Source organism: Anser brachyrhynchus, assembly GCF_964034855.1.
Source record: "Anser brachyrhynchus genome assembly, chromosome: 3".
In the NCBI taxonomy this organism is placed as follows: Eukaryota; Metazoa; Chordata; class Aves; order Anseriformes; family Anatidae; genus Anser; species Anser brachyrhynchus.
The window spans coordinates 10,635,607-10,641,606 of NC_137696.1; positions in this window are offsets into that span (position 1 = coordinate 10,635,607).

A 6,000-nucleotide genomic window follows, 5' to 3' on the forward strand; every position below is an offset into this window, starting at 1 on the left:
GCCTTTCCACACCTCCCAGTATGAATAGCCATTGATTATTTCCAGTGATTAGAGTTTATAATGACTGTGCATCTAACTTAAGTGCTTAAGCTTTGGTGGGGTAAATCTGGGCTTAGCAGAAGTACAGAGAGAGGCTTGCATCTCACACAACCACTGCTCCTGCAGGGCAAGCCACTGTTTTTCATCCATAACCCAGAGTTATGGTCATCTGGACAGGCGCTAGCACGGCAAGCTGTCCTTTATCACGTGAAATGATTTTAAACAGCCGATGGACATGACAAGTCACTCTGTGGGCTGCCAAGTACTAAAACACACAAATCTTGTCCCCAAGACAAATCACAGATAAAGTCCTCCTGGAAACCTTTTTTTTTATTTTTTTTTTTATTTTTTTATTTTTTTACCGAAGTGGAGGTTTTAATCTTTACATTTTAATGTCTTGTAAGAATGTTGGATGCTGATTGTAATTCCTCAAGGTAACATAAAATAAACTCCTCAATTAAAAATCTCACTAAGATGCCAACATCACTGGAACTTATCATGCTGTTTACCTTTCTTTTCTATACTTCTATCACACAAATTTGAACCTGGATCCTATAATTATCAGGCTACTGGCCAGATATTAGAAGATATTCACACAGTTATGTGGAAACAAGACTACTGTAGGAAAGAAAGAATAAAAATATTTAGAATAAAAATAACTAACGGAAATTCAACTTGCTCAGGCTCATATAGGCCAAGAGGCAAACCTCGCCTGACAGATATTTCCCACTGAGGAGTGCGTGCTTCCACCATGAATTTGGTTTTCAACACTGATTATTTTGTTTGTACTGGGAGAATGTTTCTATTGTCAAGATACAGCTCTAGGAGCGGAAAGAATGAGCAGCAATATGAGTGATCCATGCTAAAATGTCAGGATAATATTCCTGTATCTTAGCACAAGGGAATGGTGTTTGCTTTTACTTTATCTGAAACCTGGTCTGCTCAACAGTTCTCACCCAGAGGAGTTGGGAGAGAAGATGAAGTACAGACTCCTGTCCAATTTAGTCTTGCTTTCGTAAGGATTGAGTGAATTGCTGCAAAAAGTTGGCAGCGCTGTTGCTCAGGGTTGTACTGTGTGTCAATCTTTGTGGGCCCACTTTGGAGGAAATCTCTGAAGGCTGCTTTCACACGCTGGGGTCCCCCAGGGAGCAGGGCAGGCTGGATTTCATGCTGCCAGTGGTTTGTTTCTGAGGTCAGAGGAGAGGACCTTGACCCTCCACATGTCCTGGGTGCTGTGCTGCACTTTGGGGTTGCTCATGCATGTTTCCCCATGGCTTCTTAGAGCAGAAGATCAAGCCCCATTCCTGTTGAGCATCCTAATTACTGGGGGGAGAGAGAGAGGGCAGGTGACTTATTCGCCCTCTCTGATTCACAAACTCTTCTATGCAGTGTTTCAACAGGAGGGATGAAACAGCTGGGAGGTGGGAGAGAGGCTTCTGGATCCTCTCGGCCTGAGGAAAACGCTGAACTCAAGTGCCCTGTGTGTGGGATGAGAGATCTCAACACAAGGCTGCTGCAATAAAGCGGGACACAGACATCCATTTTGTCCTTTTAAGCCTAAACACTGTAAAGTCCAGGAAAGAATCACAGCCTGGGAACCCAGATTTTATCTACCTCCTTTGCCTGGGAGTGAATGCTGTGGCCTTTGATTGTGGTGACTAAGAGCAGGAAAAAGGGAGATGTTTGGAGCCAGGTTACTCCCCTGTGAACACTGGTCCTGCCCCTCGGGCACCAGGAGATTTGCAGACCTCCTAGATGCCCAAGGTCATCTCTAAGCGAAGGAAGGAATGGCAGTGCAGTCCCCCCAGTGCCAGGCTAATTGCTGGGCTGCCTCTTCCTCTCCAAAGCCCACAGGGAACCTCCTGCACCAAAGGGCAAGCACATGGAGGGAGCCGGGCTCCGGACGCTGACACACCAAGAGGTGCCGGACTGGCCACGAGAAGCGATTCCTAAAATCTGGGGCGTGCATGAAGCCCCCCACAGAAGACTTGTTCTTAAAGCTCTTCCAAAGGTCGCGTTGCAGACCAGTGACACTGGGGCACATTTCAAGAGGCCCAAAATTGTCCTGGCAATGCGAGACAAAACCTCATCGCGCCTCTCCCCTGGGCAGCAATCCTTTCCTTGCAGCTCCGCCAGAGGATGCTGCAGCCTTCAGAAATAGTCCTGCAGCCCTGCTCATCATTCCCAGGGTCCAAAAGTCCACAACCGGTCGCTCACTGACATAATCCCAGCCTCCTGGCACGGAAGATGAAATGACTGTGGTGCCCAGGCCATTTGAAGCTAGCCCTGCGGCTCTGCTGGGGCTCATCACCAGTTCCCTCTGGCCTTTGCCCACTGGCGGTGGGCTTGGTCCCTCTCGGGTGCACTGATAGTGCTGCGGATTTGCAGGCAGGGAGTGGGGATGGAGCAGGTCCCTGAAGGGTGTCCTGAAGGGACGAGCTCTGCGCAGGAGCACAGTCAGTGCTGGGCTGCCCCTTTGCCACGGGGAGAGGAAAAAGACGAGTTAAATGGTGAAGGAGCCAAGAGTGAGAATATACTGGGAAGGACAAAAAAAAGGTCAATTTGAATAGCTTCCTCGGGGGACAGATTGATCCCCCGTGCTGTTCAACTGACCGTGACATCGGGAGGAATCCAACCACGTGTCTGCTAGAGCCTTTGAGGAGAAAAGGGCTTCAAAATGAATTTTTCCCAAGTTTGGAGCTGATGAAACTGAAGCTCTCCTGAATGGGAGCCAAGCCACCACTCAGCAAACCCTAGTGCTGTCCCCAAAACAGAGACAGAGCTTTCAGCACAGTCTAAAAATGCAAATTCCAGACAAAATCTTAATGAGAAACAAACAGCAGACTCGCGGTCTGTATGTTAGTGGTATGTACTGGTTAACCTCGAATGCAATTCTGCATAATATATTCTGGCATGTGATTTTGCTACAAATCAAAGATACCATATATTCTCCCTCTTACACTGCTTATATGTTAAATTGCGAGGAGCCGGAGTTATGTATATTCTGGCAAAAAAATCCAAGATCTTGGTGCCACTTGATAAGCACATGAATTGATAAAAATTCATCTGCATTTTTTTTTCCTCAAAAAGGAGATACTACTGTACTAAAGAGAAGCAAACTGTGGTTCTTGGCGAGGCACAGTTAGTTTTGCCAGGGAGGCTGGAGCACAGCAAAGGAGACAGGGGCTCCTTCACCTCCAGCTGATCCCTAGCACCCTTCACCAGGGCAGCTCGAGGCAGCCACAAGAGCTACGCTCAGGATTGGGGTAACACTGCAGGGGTGGTGATGGACGGGAGACCAGACTAGATGGCCTGACAGCCCCTTCTGGCTCGAGAAGTCTGAATTATGGAGAGCAGCGCTTTTTCCATCTACTTTTTCTTTCTGGCTCACCCCTGTGCTCAGGCGCTTGTGACACGATATATTCCCACGGCGCTGGAGGGGCTGCTTTTGGGTTAATTCACTACAAAGCTGACACCACGCTCTTGACAAGTGGCGTGCTAGGCGGATGGAAAACAAGATGTAAGAGGTGGGTCCGTGGATGGTTTGCTTTGTTACCAAATAAATCCCCTGCACAGCTCATCCGTTAGGTGCCCTTGTTTATTACACATATTTAAGCCGTTGGCACATTGTAACCTTCTGCTTCTCCCTGTACCTTTGAGAGAAGCAAAATATTTTAACCCGTAATAAACTACAGGCATCAACACCAGCAATTGCCTTTGCAAGCCTGTGATTTCCTATCCTGCTCTAGGAAACACTGAAGGTCTGATGCAGCTCTGGAGACCTCAGCCAAGTTTTCCCTCTGTGTGCAAGCCTTTTTTTTTTTTTAACTCCATAACTCTTCCTGTTTCCAGTCAAGCCTATATTTAAATAGCTTGCTGAGTCTGGGGCTTGGTGAAAGGATATAAAGATCCTGTGTCTCTGTCAAGAGTCTAGAAAGCAGGTGGATGATGTTTAGTCTCTGGCCAGCAGACGCTGCTGATAGCTGCAGGATGCTAGCACTTTCCCCTCTTGGAAACAAACTGCCTCCTGTTTAGTTACAGGCTCTTAAATATTAACAAAAAAATGTAATCAGCAAAGGGTAAAATATATATATATATTTTTCTCCCTTTTCTCTCCTACATAATGTCAAACGGATTTTAGAGTAAATTAATATTAGCACCTTGCTCCCAGCCAAAAGAAATAAAACAGAAAATCAAAGTTATTCTTAACGCCAGCAAAACTGCAATTTCTTGCCAGATTTACAGTCCCAGCCTCGCGCTGCTAATGTTATCCTTTATTTTGACCAAGACATCTGTTAAAATAGCTGCCGATTTGAAGAAGTTGGTGCCAGACAAACTCCACCTGATCCCAGCTGTCAACTGATGGGAATTTTTAAGAAAAAAACAGCAGCAACAAAAAACCCGACTCACTGAAATCAGTGCAAAAATGCTGCTGTGAAGGCCAGGCAAGCAGCAAGGCATCCCTGGTGCCTGTAGGCTGCATCTGGCATCAAAATCCCTGTTCTGCACCGATGCGGTTCTCCAGAAATTGTGCTACTGACTGTAATTCAGGTGGGAAGACACGTCCAGAAGAGCAGACCACAGGAAGGGGCTGCCCCCTCTGCATCATCATAGCTGAGCCCCTTGACTTCTAAACGTCTGAAGTAGCCCATGACTTTTTTTTTTTTTTTTTGTTATAAACATTTCCTGGATTCACGGTGATATACTGTCGTTTTTTCCTTAATGATGGGCCCTCATCGTGAACTGGGAATCCAAATTCTTTGGCAAAAGTTGAGAATTTAGGTTTGCATCTGGTCGCTCTCTCTGGAGGGCTGGAAGTAGTGTCCTGGACCTGAGTGTCTTCGAGGAGCTGAACTTTTTGCCTTGGGCGTACTCATACCTCCAGCAGCAATCGCTTGCTCCCTGCCTGGGCTGAGAAAATGCCCTTTCGATCACTAGATCGGGTGTGGAGGCTTCGTGCGATGAGTAAACATGTAAATGCAGCTGCCTGGAGAAACAAACACCTGGCAAAATATTTTTGGAGACTCGGCGATTAGTCATTGCCTGTGTGCTTTGCGAAGACCGTACCCCAGCTGCACAACGCGTGTCACGGGGAGCCTTCCCGGCCCCATCCCAGTGGGTGCACTCCTGCTTCCTCCACCAGTGGGCTCTATGCACCACTGTGCCCCTGGTTTTCCAGCACGGGTGCTGCCTGTCTCGTATCACTGCAGTAGCTCTGGGGGACAAACCATCGCAACAAACACCTTGACAGAGCTGGGGGATTGTTGGTCGGAGCACATATATGTGACTTTACATTCGATTGAACATTGAATCCCATAATGAAGTGAGGATGGGCTCTGAAAGGTGCAGATACCCGAAAACACATCTGCAGGGCATCTTGCAGCCTGAGAACAAAGCACGTGCTTGTGGACGTGCCAATGCACGCCAGGTGTGATCTCTGTCACCAGAGGGCTGCTCCGGGTTTCCAGCAGCTCCCCTGAAACCAGTGGCCAGCCTCCTGTGGCGGGTGTCTGCGGTACAGCCAGACAATCTCTGCTCATAGCCACTGGGGTCCCGCAGCACCGGCTTCTTCCTGCAGCGGGATCTTTCCTCTGCCCAGAAATCTGGGTTAACGTCAGCACAAGGAGCCACATGTGGAGCTCTGGGATTTCATCCAAGAAAGCTGATACGCGTGCTTTGAAATACAGATAAACAAGCAAAACCACTGCAGGAAGGGAAGGAAGAGAGAACGCTGGGGGGGTGCACAACAGGAGAAAGAGGTGCTAGGGAAGAGAAGGAAAGCTGCAGGCAGGCCTTTTCAGCTGCTGTGCTGGTGGGAATAGGTGACAGCAGCCACAGAGGGTGATGAGAGCCCCTGCAGCTTGGGCTTAAGGGATCAACTCCATATTTGTACCCCAGCATCACCTCTGCATGCGCTTGCCCTCCAGTTTTTAGTGATGTGAGACATGGCTGGATCAGATA